This window comes from Elephas maximus, chromosome 4 (assembly GCF_024166365.1).
Source record: "Elephas maximus indicus isolate mEleMax1 chromosome 4, mEleMax1 primary haplotype, whole genome shotgun sequence".
NCBI classification, from domain to species: Eukaryota; Metazoa; Chordata; class Mammalia; order Proboscidea; family Elephantidae; genus Elephas; species Elephas maximus.
In genome coordinates this window covers 47,298,275-47,315,601 of record NC_064822.1, presented here as the reverse complement: position 1 = coordinate 47,315,601, position 17,327 = coordinate 47,298,275, and positions in this window count along the sequence as shown.

Below are 17,327 nucleotides of genomic sequence, written 5' to 3'. Positions count from 1 at the left end.
TCCTTCTTTAACCTTATATTTGAGAGGGTTCTTTTTTAACAGATAAGAAATATGGATAAGAGATAATAGAAAATAAGATAATCATATTTTATATCCAAACATGATAATTAGTGGAAAAGTAAAATTAAGACCCAGAGCCCCAAGAACATAGTTTGAGCTCATTAATATATGTTCATACAAGACTTGAGGTGGGACTAAAAAAGGAATAGTCTTTAAAATATATATGCTTTCTGACTCAGAAATTTAATCTCTTCTATAATGTATCAAAATGTGTGCAAATATAATTTCAAGGAGATTTGTAACAATACTACTTAAAATATCAACACTAAAAACAATTCAACTATTTATATAAGCAATGATGCATACACAAAATCAAAAACCAAATCTGTTGCCATCAAGTTGATTCTGACTCATAGTGACCCTACAGGACAGAGTAGAACTGCCCCATAGGGTTTCTAAGACTGTAATCTTTATAGAAACAGATTGCCATATCTTTCACTTACAGAGCAGCCAAGTACTTAACCACTGCACCACCAAGGCTTCTTGGTACATACATAAGATGGAATATTATGAAGTTCTCGAAATTCTGGGGTAGACACCATTAAGAAAAAGGCAAGTAATAGACTGAGAGAAACATTCACAATACAAAGGAATAATATTCACATAACGTTAAAAAAAAAAAAAGTCATTCAAATCAATTAATGGAAAAAAAATTAATGGCAAAGATTTGACCAGAATAAAAGAATGTAGAAAAATAAAGAAACCCTGAGAATTATGTGGAATACTATCACAAGTAAAAACTTCAGAGTGATCGGTTTCAGAACAGGGGAGAAAATGGAAAACACAGAGAAGATCATCGAAGAACTACTGACAGAAAACTTCCCTAATATCACGAAAGATGAAAAGCTGACCATTCAAGAAGCTCAACGAACCCCATACAGAACAGACCCCAAAAGAAAATCACCAAGGCATATCATAATCATGCTCGCTAAAACCAAAAGCAAAGAAAGAACCCTGACAGCTTCTCAAGAAAAACAAAGTTACACACAGAGGGGAAACAATAAGACTAAACTTTGATTACTCAGCAGAAACCATGCAGGCAAGAAGGCAATGGAATGACATATATAAAACCCTGAAAGAAAAAAAAATTGCCAACCAAGAATAATATATCCTGCAAAACTCTCATTCAATTATGGAAATTGACGATTCCACAATAATAGTAGGGGACTTCAACACATCACTCTGAGTAAAGGGCAGAACATCTAGAAAGAAACTCAGGAAGATACAGAAGATCTAAAGGGCACAATCAGCCAATCTGACTTGATAGACATACTTAGAACACTCCACCCATCAGCTGCAAAGTACATATTCTTTTCCAACTCACACAGAACGTTCTCCAGATTAGGACATTTCCAGAAAAACAGAAATTAAGGGAATATATAAAAACCAAACCAAACATACAAGAATTATTAAAGGGAGTCCTTCGGCTTGAGAACAAACAACATCAGATGACAGCCTGAATCTAGGATGCAAGATTGCACCAGCCAGATACCAAACGAGGAAATGAGCTCTCAAGAACTATTCAGAACCAAAAGATTTACTATAGGGAAACAGAGAAGCTAATCTGTAAATGACAACAACATCAGAACAATAAAAGAGGGAATAAATGGTGTAGGTATAGAACTTTCAAATGGAGAGAAAGGCAAGGCAATACCAAGTAATAATAGACTGGTTCAAACCTAGGAAGATACAAGTAAATTTCAAGGTAATCGCAAAGAAAGTTAACAAACCTACTCATCAAAATAAAGAACAAAAACATAAAATCTCAGTAAAAACAAAATCTACAAAAACAAAAGAAATTTTTTAAAAATCCGTGAACAAAAAGAATTCAGACGTCTACACCACAAAAAAAAAGCACTACAAAATGACAGCAATAAGCTCACACCTATCAATAATTACACTGAATGTAAATGGCCTAAATACACCCATAAAGAGACAGAGAGTGACAGAACAGATTTTAAAAAATAAGATCCACCAATATGCTGTCTACAAGAGGCAAACCTTAGAAACAAAGCAGTAAATTTACTAAAAACCAAGTGATGGAAAAAAATATATCAAGCAAACAGCTACCAAAAAAGAGCAGCAGTGGCAATACCAATCTCAGATAAAATATACTTTAAAAAAATCCACCAGAAAAGACAAAGAAGGACACTGTAAAACAATTGAATAGATGATCCATCTTGAAAACATAACAATAAAAAATACCTATGCACACAATTACAGGGCACTAAAATATGTAAAACTAACACCATTGAAAAGAGAAATTGACAGTTCCACAATAATAGTAGGAGATTTCAACACACCACTCTGAGTAAAGGACGAAACATCTAGAAAGAAACTCGGGAAAGATACAGAAGATATGAAGATCTAAAGGACACAATCAGCCAGTTTGGCTTCATAGACATATATACAACACTCCACCTATCAGCTGCAAATTACATATTCTTTTCCAACTCCCATGGAGTGTTCTCCAGAATAGACCACATCTTAGGCCACAGAGCAACCCTCAAAAAAATTCAAAACATTGAAGTAACACGAAGTATCTTCTCTGACCATAACGCCATCAAGGTAGGAATTAACAACAGGAAGAGCAAGGAAAAAAAAAAAAAACACATATGTGGAAATTGAATAACACCCTGCTTCAAAACCACTGGGTAATAGAAAAAATCAGAGAAGGAGTAAAAAAAAAAAAAAAAAAAAAAAATATTCCTAGAAGTAAATGAGAATGAAAACATATCATACCAAAACCTTTGGAACACAGCAAAGGCAGCACTCAAAAGTCAATTTGTAGCAATAGATGTACAAATCAAAAAAGAAGAAAGGGATAAAATAGAAACATTAGCTGCAAAACTGGAACAAATAGAAACAGAATAGCAAAAGAAGCCCACAAACACCAGAAGACAGGAATAATAAAGATGAGAGCAGGAATAAATGAAATAGAGAAGAAAAAAAGAATAGAAAGAATCAACAAAACCAAGTTGGTTCTTTGCAACGATCAACAAAATCGACAAACCATTGGCCAAACTGACAAAAGAAGAACATGAGAGGACACAAATAACCCAAATAAGAAATAAATGGGAAACATTGCAACACACCCAACTGAAATAAAAGGGATCATAACAGAGCGTTATGAAAAATTATTCTCTGACAAATTTGAAAACCTGGAGCAAATAGACAAATTTCTAGAAACACACTACCTACTCAAACTACCACAAAACGATGTTGAAAATCTGAACAGACCCATAACAGAAGAGATTGAAAAAGTAATTTTAAAAAAAAAACTCCCCCCCGCCCCCAAAAAAACCCTTGCCTAGATGGCTTCACTAGAGAATTCTACCAAACATTCAGAGAAGAGCTTACACCAGTACTACTCAAACTATTTCAGAACATAGAAAAGAATGGGATACTCTCAAATGCATTCTATGAAGCCATCCTAACCCTGATGCCAAAACAAGGCAAAAGTGCCACAAAAAAAAAAAAAAGAAAATTATAAACCAATATCTCTCATGAATATAGAAGCAAAAATTCTCAACAAAATTCTTGCCAATAGAATTCAGCATCATATAAAAAAAAAAAAAATACACAACAACCATGTACGATTCATACCAGATTATGCAAGGATGGTTCAACATTAGAAAATCAATCAGAGTAATCCATGACATAAATAAAAGAAAGAATCACAAGATCAACTCAATCAACACAGAAAAGGTATTCAACAAAGTCCAACACCCATTACTGATAAAAACTCTCAGTAAAATAGGTATAGGAGGGAAATTCCTCAACATAATACAGGGCATCTATACAAAACCAAAGGCCAACATCATTCTTAATGGAGAGAGGCTGAAAACATTCCCCTTGAGAACAGGAACAAGACAAGGATGCCCTTTATCATCACTCCTATTTAACATTGTGCTAGAAGTCCTAGTTAGAGCAATAAGGCAAGAAATAGAAATAAAGGGCATCCAAATTGGTAACGAAGAAGTTAAGCTGTCCCTATTTGTGGATGATATGATACATAGAAAACCCAAAAGTCTCCATGAGAAAACTACAGGAAGTAATCAAAAGATTCAGCAGATTAGCAGGATACAAGATAAACATACAAAAATCAGTTGGATTCCTATGCACCAATAAAGAGAGCAATGAAATCAGGAAAACAATACCATTTATAATGGCCCCTAAAAAAATAAAATACTTAGGAATAAATTCAACCAGGGATGCAAAAGACCCATACAAAGAAAACTACAAAACACTACTGCAAGAAACCAAAAGGTATCTATATAAATGAAAAAAACATTCCCTGCTCATGGGTAGGTAGATTCAACATAGTGAAAATGACAATTCTTCCCAAAGCAATTTACAAATACAATGCAATCCCAATCAAAATCACAACGTACTTTAAAGAGATGGAAAAAATAATCATTAACTTTATATGAAAAGGGAAGAAGTCTTGGATAAGAAAAAAAACTTATATTACCTGACTTTACATTACCTGACCTCAAAACCTACTATACAGCTACGGTAGTCAAAACAGCCTGGTACTGGTACTGGTACAGCGACAGATACATGGACCAATGGAACAGAATTGAGAACCCAGAGGTAAATCCATCCACCTAAGGTCACCTGATCTTCAACAAGGGCCCAAAGTGCATCAAGTGGGGAAAAGACATTTTCGACAAATTACATTGGCAAAACTGAATGTCCATCTGGAAAAAATATGAAACAGGACCCATACCTCACACCATACACAAAAACTAACTCTAAATGGACCAAAGACCTTAATATAAAGCCAAATACTATAAAGATCAAAGAAGAAAAAATAGGATCAACACTAGAGGCCCTAATACATGGCATTAACAGAATACAAACCATAACTAACAACACACAAACTCCAGAAGATAAGCTAGATAACTGGGATCTTCTAAAAAATTCTACATTAAGCTCATCAAGAGACTTCACCAAAAGAGTAAAAAGAGAACCTACAGACTGGGAAAACATTTTTGGCTATTACAAATCAGACAAAGGTCTAATCTCTAAAATCTACAGGAAAATCCAGCAACTCTACAACAAAAAGACAAATAGCCCAATTAAAAAATGGGCAAAGGAAATGAACAGATACTTCACCAAAGAAGACATTCAAGTGGCTAACAGACACATGAGTAATTGCTCAGGATCACTAGACATTAACCACAATGAGATACCAACTCACCCAGGCATTACTGGCACGAGTGAAAAAAAGCAGAAAATAACAAATGTTGGAGAGGCTGTGGGGAGATTAAAATTCTTATGCACTGCTGGTGAAATGCAAAATGAAACGACCGCTTTGGAAAACGATATGGCTCTTCCTTAGAAAGCTAGAAATAGAAATATCATAGGATCTAGCAATCCAACTCCTAGGAATATATCCTAAAAAAAAAAATTAAAAACTGTCACACGAATAGACATATGCACACCCGTGTTCATTGTAGCATTTTTCACAATTGCAAAAAGATGGAAACAACCTAGATGCCCATTGACAGATGAATAGATAAACTATGATACACACACAATGGAGTACTATGCAATGATAAAGAACAATGATGAATCTGCAAAGTATCTTACACCACAGATAAATATGGAGGGCATCATGCTGAGTGAAATACATAAATCACAAAAGGACACACTGTATGAGACCACTACTATAAAAATTCATGAAAAGGTTTACACACAAAAAGAAACAATCTTTCATGGTTACAAGGGAAGGGAGGGGTGGAGATGGAAAAACACTAAATAGATAATAGATAAGTGGTAACTTTGGTGAAGGGTAAGAGTACACAATACTGGGGAAGCCAGCACAACTTGTCCAAGGCAAGTTCATGGAAGCTCCATAGACACATCCAAACTCCCTGAGGGACCGAGTTGCTGGGATGAGGGCTATGGGGACCATGGTCTCGGGAAACATCTAGCTCCACTGGCATAATATAGTTCATAAAGAAAATGTTCTACATTCTACTTTGGTGAGTACTGTCTGGGGTCTTAAAAGCCTATGAGCAGCCATCTAGGATACACCACTGGTCTTACCCTTTTGGGAACAAGGGAGAATGAAAAAAACTAAAGATACAAGGGAAAGATTAGTCCAAAGGACTAATGGACCATAACCACCACGACCTCCACCAGAGTGAGTCCAGTACAACTAGATGGTGCCTGGCTACCACCACTGACTGCTCTGATACGGATCACAATAGCGGGTCCTGGACAGAGCTGGAGAAAAATGTAGAACAAAATTCTAGCTCACACAAAAGACCAGACTTACTGGCCTGACAGAGGATGGAGAAAACCAGAGAGTATGGCCCCTGGACACCCTTTCAGCTCAGTAAAGATGTCACTCCTGAGGTTCACCCTTCAGCCAAAGATTAAAAAAAAAAAACAGGCCCATAAAACAAAAGGAGTCTCAGGGGCATAGCAGCCCAGGGGCAAGGACTAGAAGGCAGGAGAGGACAGGGAAGCTGGTAATAGGAAGCCCAAGGTGGAGAAGCGAGAGTGTTAACATGTCGCGGGGTTGGTAACCAATGTGTGTACTAATTGTTTAATGAGAAGCTAGTTTGTTCTGTAAATTTTCATCTTCCAAGTACAATAATAAAAAAAAAGAAAATGTTTAAATATAAAAAAAAATTCTCAATAAAATTAAAAGGATTCAAGCCAAATAACATATCTTCTGACCACAGTGGAATTGAATTACAAATCAATAACAGAAAGATCTCTGGAAAATTCCAAATATTTGGGATAAAGGGCACATTTCTACTTAATCATGAGTCAAAGAAAAAATTAACAGAGAAATTACAAAGTATATTGGGCTGAATAAAAAGAAAAACTCAACTATGAAAATTAGTGGGATGTCATTAAAATTATAATCAGGTGATATTTATAGAACTAAACACCAGGGTTTCCAAACACTTATATTAGTGGGGAAAAAAAAAAAGGTCTCATATCAACAACCTCAGCTTCCACCATAAGAAACTAGAAAATGAGCAGTAAATTAAACCCAAGGCAAGCAGAAGAAATGAAATATAAAAGAAAAATAGCACTGAAAGAGAAAAAAATAGAAGCAACGGAGAAAATGAATAAAATTAAAGCTAGTCCTTTGAGAAAGAGCCAAGGAATGTCTGAGGCTAGAAGCTAGCAGAGACAAAGAAGGATCTTACCCTATAGACTTCGGAGAGAGCACGGCCCTGCTGACATCCTAAATACAGGCTTTGAGAGAGTACATTTCTGTTGCTGTAAGCCACCCAGTTTGCAATAATTTTTTACAGTAGCACCAGGAAACTAATAGATTTTGGTGCCAGGAAGTGGGGTGCTACTGCAAAAAATACCTAAGAATGTGGAAGTGGCTTTGGAACTGCATAATGGGTAGAAGCCAGAAGAATTTTGAGGTGCATGCTAGAGAAAGAACATGTGTTATCGTTCAGGAAAGGAGAGTGTGGGCCTGAGGGTTGAGGCCGCAGTCTCCTCCTGGGCCCAGAGGGTGAGGCTGCCTCAGCACTTTCAGAGGCAGGACTGCCACTACCATGGGCAAAGAGGTCTGGGCTTAGCCCAGTGTGGCTCAAAGGTCAACAAAACCTCCACAGGTCTAGATGCTGGGGCCATTGAGGCATCTGCAGACAAAGAGGGCTGATCAAGCCACACATAAGTATTCTGAGGCCTTGAAAACAAAAGAAACTTGTCCTGCTGGGTTGCCAAATTTTTTGAACCAGTAACTTCTTTATTCCTTCCATTTTCTCTATTTCGGGATGGGAATGGCTATTCCATACCTGTCCTGATATTGTATTTTGAAAGCACATAACTTGTTTTCAATTTCACAGGTCTGTAGAGAGAAAATAATTTTGCTCCAGGATGAGCTTTATACAGAGTCTACCCATGTCTGATTTAGATGAGATTTAGATACAGTTCTGGACTTGCTAGAATTTATGCTGGGATGAGTTAAGATTTTGAGGAATATTGGGATGGAGTGAATATATTTTTCACATGAGAAGGACATGAATTAAAAAAAAAAAATTTTTTTTTTTTTTTTTTAGTTAAAGAGAAGCTTGTTATGGATTGGATTGTAACCCCAAAAATAAGTTGAAATCCTAACTCCCATGTCTTCATTATCTAGTGTTGCTACAACACAAATACCATAAGTGGATGGCTTTAACAAAGAGAAATTTATTCTCTCACTGTCTAGGAGGCTAGAAGTCTGAATTCAGGGTGCCAGCTCTAGGGGAAAGCTTTCTCTCTCTGTCGGTTCTGAGGGAAGGTCCTTGTCATCAATCTTCCCTGATCGAGCAGCTTCTCAGCACAGGGACTGCTGGTCCAAAGGACACCCTATTCTCCCAGCTCTTGTTTCTTGGTGGTATGAGATCCCCCCGTCTCTCTGCTCGCTTTTCTCTTTTATATCTCAAAAGAGATTGGCTTAAGACACGACTTAATCTTGTAGATTGAGTTCTGCCTCATTGACATAACTGCCACTAATCCCATCTCCTTTTAATCCCATCTCCTTAACATCACAGAAATAGGATTTATAACACATAGGAAAATCACATCAAATGACAAAATGGTGGACAATCACACAATACTGGGAACCATGGCCTAGCCAAGTTCACAGATAACTTTTTTGGGACACAATTAGATCCATGACACCCCAGAACCTCAGAATGTGACCTTATTTGGCAATAGAATCATAACAAACGTAATTAGTTAAGATGAGATCATTAGAGTGGGCCCGAATCTCTTCATGATTGATATCCTTATAAGAAGAGAAGAGATACAGAGGGAGGATACCCATGAGGAAATGGGGGCAGAGATTGAGAAGTTATGCTGCCACAAACCAAGGATCACCTGAGTCTACCAGAAGGTGGAAGAGACAAGGAGGAATCTTCCCATGTAGCCTTTGGAGATAGCACAATCCTACCAACACTCTGAATGGGGTGGGCAAGGTTTTTGTATGTCCATATATCAGGGATGTACCCTATATCTATTCTTCCCACAACATGTCTCACTTCTATTAACAAAATTAACCTTCCCTTGAGGCTTTTTAATGCTTCCTTATACACCACACAGCCACTAGGGAAACACCATTTATAGAGACTGAATAAAATAATATAATATCTTCTATTATCTATTCTTAAAGTACTCTGTTCCAGCTTCAATGGATGCTCATGAGTGCTCTATGATATACTAGAAAGTCCATTCATCTTCCATTCATGCCCTTTTGTCTTAAAAACAGATTATGTCAGAAAAGCTTGAATGGATGTCACCAATTTATAATCATCTAACATTTGCCCTTTCCTCAAGCTTTGGAGAAGGCTGGAAAAGTGGCCTGTCCAAAAACAACTCCTGGCACTCTGTCATTTAGTCAATTAAATCCACATTAAAGCTGACATATAGCCATGGCTGCTCGCTGCCAGCACTTCCACTCATTTCCTTCTCTCCCACCTCACTGTCTCCACACCTAGTTCCTTCTATGTATCCCAAATCATCTCATTTAGAATTAGGTGGAGGTGAAAAAGTTAAATACAAAAAACAATTTAAGAATTTTTAACACTTTGTTGCCATTTGATATTAGAGGCAGTGTTGTACTAGAATAACTCTGTGTGCAATTATCGAATTGGTGAGTGAATTTTCAATACTGGCGAGCCGTTCCTGTTTGCACTTCAAAATTTTCCATAAAGATACTCCATATATGATCTAAAATACCAGAAATTTTGCTTGGATGCTCACTAATGGAATTCTGGAAAACCATGTATGTTCTCATACATTTTTTAAAAATTTAAATACACCGATTAATGTATTTTTGTTAAGAGATAAAAAAAAACATATAATAAATAATACATACATTGAGGCTTAACTGTAATTGAAATATTTTATGTCAAAATTTGTTAGCTATATTTAAACTATTGAATCAAGCATACGCAATCTGAAAAAAAAATCACATAAAAATTGTTCATTGGTTTTATCCAATGTGATGCGAAATTGGAGAAAATATATATAGTCCAAGAGAACATTGTATTTATATTTAGAAAATCGGTGTCACTATACACCACCGCTTCAGTTGTTCTAAATTCAGAATATTTTTAACATAAGCCAAGATTCAGTCACATAAGAATTTGCACACGATGAGAGAATACAGGAAGACCTCCAGGATTAGGAAGACCTCCCCATCTCCCCAAACCAATATTTAAATATTTTTTGGATCCTCTGGAAAGGTTTACAACCCAGTTAAAAACGTACTATAATAAAAGTTTCTACAGGCAAGGGTTATGCTTTCCTTTTGAGAAGGGGAAGAAAGGGAACTGTGAACACAGGTAAGTTTTCATGAAGTTTTAGAAAAGGGGATAGGTCAGGAAGCCAATGACGGAATTATGCTATTTGCCAAGTGTGCCTATTCTAATGAAATATTCAAAAGTGGAAAAATAAACTCCATATGGATATATGGACCTACTGGATACATTGGGCAAAAGATTCAGGCCAGAAACCTTTTAATCACCTAGCCCTCATAAGTCCCCATTGTGACTGATGAAACCCAGGGGTAATTTGACTCCCTCAGGATTAATGTCAATTCACAGTTAGGTTCTCGTAATCCCAAATATTTCTACTTCTATTTCTCAAAGGCACAGGTACTGTAGATAATGGCTCCAGGTCCCTTTGGGGGAAGAATAGGAGGAGGATTTACAGTACATACCTGTGACAGTATAGCAGGGCCTTTCCTCAAGAGAACCTGCCATCATCCCCATCCTACCGAAGATGTCTACTCCAGAGCTCCCTGAGGGTGTTGATGCTCCCCTCACCAAAGGAATACTCAATGCCTCTGTGAAAAGAGCCTCCTCCGAGCCTTCTCAGAAGACACAGTGAGGAGATAGGTAAGTCAGTCACACATTATAAACCCACTCCAACATTCCTGTTTCTCTAAACCTTTAGATTTGTTTCTCCACATTATAGCAAAGAAATTCCACATCCTTCATTCATTTAATGTAGACGAACACTGAGTCAAGATTTTAGGCAACTATGTGACCAAATTGCGGGAGCCATTCCCAACTGCTCAAGCTAACATATTAAATCCAGAATCTCATAAGTGCACCCATTTTGTTTGGCCATTCCAGTATTTTCTTCTACCCTGGTCAAATACCCTTACATTCCATTTCTGTGCATATATCTTAATTTCTGCTCATATAAATTAACAAAATTTTACAATTGTTTCACTGTGTAAGCTGGCTCTTTCCAGGTCAGATTTTCCTTCATTTGTTGGGTATGGGTCTGGAGGCAATGAGGGATGGTGAAGATGGATCTTTTGGAAATTAGCATTTTCTTACAATGTAAGGTCATTACAGTGTTCTCAGGTCAATTCCAACTCATGGCAACCCTACAGGACAGAGTAGAACTGCCCCATAGGGTTTCCAAGGAGCAGCAAGTGGATTTGAACTGTCGACTATTTTGTTTAGCAGTCGAGTTCTTGACATCTGTGCCACCAGGGCTCCAGGAATAAGCTAGCTCCTCTGAAAGGGGACAAAGAACAGTATCTGCTGGTAAGAAAGGCTTAAAGAGAATTATAGAAAGGTCAATATACCCAGATTCATCTAATTCCACCAAAACATCTTTATTCCAATTGTAAGAGCATCATTTTTTTTTTCTATCAATGGCCTAACATTCACATAAGATATTTGATGAGGATGAGAAATCACCTTGCATCATAATTTGGGTTTGTTGTTGGTTACATTGAACCTATAACCACTAGAGCTAAAAGAGATTATTTTATGACAACCTTAAAATTTCCTTTCTCAGGTTCTCTTGACTGTGCTTTGAGGTATTCATTTTCATTCTGCAAGTTCTTCTGTACAATAAAAATAGCTAATGTTATCCATGGTCCTAATCGCAACATTCCCATAGTAACCGTCTTTTGAAACAGCCACTTTGCTTTCCAAAGTCTTATATTTGATAGGCATATTGTTCCAGGCAACATTTGGGGCTTATGACTTTTGTTAAAAAGTCCTCATTGTGGATGTTTTGTAGGATTTGGTAGATAATTAAAGTAAATGACAATGTTCAATCCACCATCTCCACTCAGAAACAACCTGTCTCAGTATGTCAACTTTTGGAGGCAAATTTTTGATTAGACACCCTGTTTAAACATCAGGGTTTTGTCACTAAGCAGTGAGGCTTTAGTTTTGAAGAGGCTCAATGTAATTTTTTGGCTAAATGTGAATATCAGAGAAAACCCAAACTAGCATGTGATTCAGTTTCTTACATAGTTATTATAATGCATCGATTAAAATATGTTGTTATTTTAAGAGGAAAATCATAATTGTGCAGCAGAAAAAGGGAGTTTAAGCAAATGCAACTACAAGTGAAATTTGTATCCTTGTCACTGTCCTGAAGGATCACTGTAGACTTCCTTAAAATGTCCTCTAAGGCTCCAAGCTTTCTGACCTTGTACCCTTTGTCTTACTCCATCGAATTCTATTTCTGGCCAACTTAAGGCTTCAGAAGATTATACACAATGCATTTTGTTAGAAATAAGACATTAATTTGCATCCTGAACATTTCTAATTATCTCAGAAGTCATTCCGCATTCACATTTGGCAAGGGATGTAAAACTGGTTTTCTGCTTCTAGTAGCTTTCTCCTACATTCCATTTCTGTCTTATTTCCATTCTTCAGTGAGAAAAAAGAAAAGAAATGCTTCGAGTTAAATAGTAGAAATGTATAGGATTGTGTCTGTAGACTCAGTTTCCTAATGAGGATTTATTTCAATCAGTCCTTTGGCAAACAAGACTGCTAAAGAGTTTCATAACTCTTGATCTTCATCAAAGCCATTTTGCACACTATCTCCAAATAGTTTTATTCCATTAACCTACTTTCTGCCCAAAAGTCAGAACCATTTTTCCCCCTTAAATATTTTAATGTAGTTTAAAATAATATAACTTAGAAACAAAGTTATAAAATTGTTTTATTAAAAGTGGAAAATATAACACTTTTGTTCATTTCAGTCCTATTCACAAAAGCAAAAAGGTCAAAAACAACTTAAGCGCCCATCAACAGACGAATGGATAAGCAAAACGTGGCACATACATACAATGGAATACCACGCAAATATTAAGAATATTGATGAGTTCTTGAAACATATAATGTGGATGGATCTGGAGGACATTATGATGAGTCATAAAATTCAGTCACAAAAGGACAGATATTTTACTGTCTCACTTTTATAAGAAGACAAGAATAGGTATATATACAAAAACCAGTGTTCAATGGTGTTTACCAGGGATGAGTCGAAGTGGGGGTGGAGAAATCACTCCACCATCTCTACTCAAAAATAACCTATTTGAGTATGTTAACTTTTGCAGGCAGTTTTTTGCTTAGATGCCCTGCTTGAAATTCAGGGTTTTGCCACTAATTATGCGGAGAGTACACCCTTTGCTGTCGAATAGATTCCAACTCATAGCGACCCTATAGGACAGAGTAGAACTGACCCACAGGATTTCCAAGGAGTGCCTCATGGATTTGAACTGCTGATCTTTTAGTTAGAAGCTGCAGCTCTTAACCACTATGCCACCAGTATTTCCTAGACACTTGTTATTTTTGGTGATAAGAAAGGTAGCACTGAATGTGGGAGAAGGGCCTACAGCTTGGCCAAGGTAAATGATGTCACTAAGAAGTCCATAAGAGAAAAAGATGTTTTTGGTAAAAGATATGACAAATGTAATTTGGAACAACACTAACAACAACAAAAAATGTGTGTATGGTTACATATGTATATAAAACCAAACCAAACTAAACCCACTGCCATCGAGTCGATTCCAACTCATAGCGACTCTATAGGACAGAGTAGAACTGCCCCATAGCATTTCCAAGGAGTGCCTGGTGGATTCGAACTGCCAACCTTTTGGTTAGCAGCTGTAGCTCTTAACCACTACTCCACCAGTTCCTGTAGACTATTAGTCCTGTAGACTAGTTTATTATGAGCCTTTGTTTTCCTTTTCTCTTTTGCTCTGGACAAGTAGAGACCAATAATTGTATCGTATCTGGCCCTTTGAGAGCTTTTAAGAGCCCAGATGCTACTCACCAAACTAGGATGTAGAATATAAACTTTATGAACTATCTTATGCAAATTGACTGAGTTGTTCTATGAGACTATTGTCCTAAGCTTTCAAATCCAGAAAACCAATCCTGTGAGGTGTTTGGTTATGTCTAAGAAGTATCTATGTATATATGAATATATATGCATATGCATGTGCACACATATATGTATATACACATACAAATAGATACACCTATATATACTTATACACATATATGTATGTATACTTATACACATATACGTATGTATGTATACATATGTATATGTGTATAAGTATATATATGTGTACACATGTGTGCACATGCATATATGTTCATATATATAATAAACTATATAGGGGGCACAGTTATAGATACTTCTCAGACATAACCAAATACCTCACAGGATTGGTTTTCTGGATTTGAAAGCTTAGGACAATAGTCTCATAGAACAACTCAGTCAGTTGGCATGAAATAGTCCATAAAGTTTATGTTCTACATCCTAGTTCGGTGAGTAGTATCTGGGTTCTTCAAGGCTCTCAAGGGGCCAGATACGATACAACTTTTGGTCTCTACTTATCCGGAGCAAAAGAGAACGAAGGAAAACAAAGGCTCATAATAAACTAGTCTACAGGACTAATAGTCTACAGGAACTGCAGCCTCATTTTCCCTGAGACCAGAAGAACTAGATGGTGCCCTGCTAGCACTACTGGTCCTTCTGACCAGTGCCACAATAGATGGATCCTGATAGAACAGGAGAAAAATGTGGAACAGAACTCAATTTCTTTAAAAGTCCAAAACTTACTGGATCAGTTGAGACTAGAGGACTCCCAGAAGCTGTCACCCTGAGAAACTCTTTAAGCCATGAACTGAAACTATTTCCTGAGGTCACCCTTTAGCTAAATAACAAGTTGGCTCATAAAATAAAGAATATCACCCGTGAGTACTACACTCCTTTAAAAAAAAAAAAATCATCTGTATAAGGCCAAATGGTCAACAATTATTCTAAAGCAAAGATGAGAAGGTAAGGGGGCAGGGAAAGTAGATTACTGGAAATGGAACAACCAGAATGGAATTAATGTGAATGTTGATACAGTGTGAAAAATTAACCAATGACTGAACAATTAGTGTAGAAATTGTTAAATGGGAGCCTAATTTTCTGGTTAAACTTTCGCTGAAAACACAATTAAAAAAATAATAATAATGGAAAATACTACACCAACTTTGAGGTAAAGTTATATGAAGAAAATTCTAGAACATATTTGCAGTATATAAACATTATTACTAGAGTGTGCTTTTGACTTGTTAAGGAACAGTTTTCCAGATCTCTTGATTGAGGATACAACAGTACAGCCAAAAGTCATGTAATCTTGTCTTAGAAATTAAGTCATAAAACATTCTGTGTATAGTCAGAGACACAGACTCTTTAGAAATAAGATGTTGCCAATAAATAAACCAAAAGTAAAGATTCTTAGCAGTTAATTTTCACTGACACCTGTCAGACTGCTGTTATCTTTTAAAATACCTTGCAAATTATGGTTTAAAGGAGGCTGGCATTTTATTCTTTTTTCCAACATATTTTTCTGGGTTTAATTAGCATTCAGTTGAATCCTCAAATGTTTAAGAATAGTTTGGTTATGAGAAATACATACTCTCCTTCCAAATCCAGGGACATAAAATTGTCTTTAAGCACATTTAAATAAAATTTAAATACTTTAAAAATTGCAACCCAAAATATATGTTTTTAGGAGCTGTGAGTAATTTAAGAGACTTACTCTGGCTTTGTCTTGAACAGATGCACGAGAGCAATCTGAAAGGGAGCACAGCTAAGAGTGAAACAGTGGATGATAAAATTATGTATGTATTTATAGTACTTGTATTGTTCGCTAGCTCTTTATATAACTACCTTTTCACTTTGTGATTTTTTTTTTTTCATGGTGTATGTTGTGATTTTATTTATTTTCTTTTCTTAGGGGACAATGGGTATTTAGTGTCTCTTTTTAAAATCTGTTTAGAAATGTGCATTTTAACAGCCTTTTCTAGTTTCATTATTTGCTTGATTTTCTCCCTGTAACATTTCTCCCTTATAAAACAAACAAAGAAAATAATTTTTGGTTTGGGTATGGCACAGAGGAACTTGTGATATGAATGAACATGAGGCTAATCAGAAGTTTTAAGTATATTACATGGGTTTTCTTACTTTCTTTTTTGTAGTTATTATAAAATTAAGAGATTAAATACGAAGACACTATTTTTGGTGCTTTGCATACATTATTTTATTTAACTCTTACAGTGAATTCAGCGATAGTTATTATAATTTTTTTTGTAGAACTAGTTTTTTTAGTTGTCATAAACATATAGTAAGAAAACATTTGGCATTTTAATAATCATCATGTGTATATTTTAGTGACATTTATTATGTTCATCATATTGTTCAATCATCACTGTTACACATTCCCAAATTTTTACATCACGGAAGCTCAGTGTTCCCTAAACACTGAGTCCTCCTTTATTCTTCCCTCCTGCATGCTCCCCATAACCACTAATAAACTTCGATCTCTATGCATTTGCCTATCCTAGATATTTCATATAAGTAGGATCATACCATATTTGATGGTGCTAAGCTTGTCCAGTGGGGAACAAATAGCTCCTTTAAAAAATGGTGCTGGAACAACTAGATTTCAACAAGCAAAAGAACAAATCTGGACCCATACCACACTATATACAAAAACTAACTAAAAATTGACTAAGCAGGTAACTGTAAGAACTAAATCACAAAATTCTTAAAGGAAACATAGGAGATGCCCAGAGACCTGGTCTTAACAACAGACTCTTAGATGTCACACCAAAAGAACAAGCAACAAAAGACAAAATCAGTAAATGGGACTTCATCAAAATTTTTAAAAAAATTGTTTATCTAGGGGCTTCATCAAGAAAGTAAAGAGACAACCTACAGATTGGGAGAAAATTTTTGGAAACCATGTATCAGGTGAGGGTTTAATATCCAAAATATATAAAGAACTCTTACAACTTAGTAACAGAAAGACCAACAACCTGGGGGGATGGGGCCAAGATGGTGGAGTAGTCAGACACTTCCTGTGGCCCCTCTTGCAACAAAGACTCAAAAAAGCAAGTGAATCGATTACATATAAAAAATCTAGGAGGCCTGAACATCAAAGGCAAAGTTGCATCAGATTGAGTGTC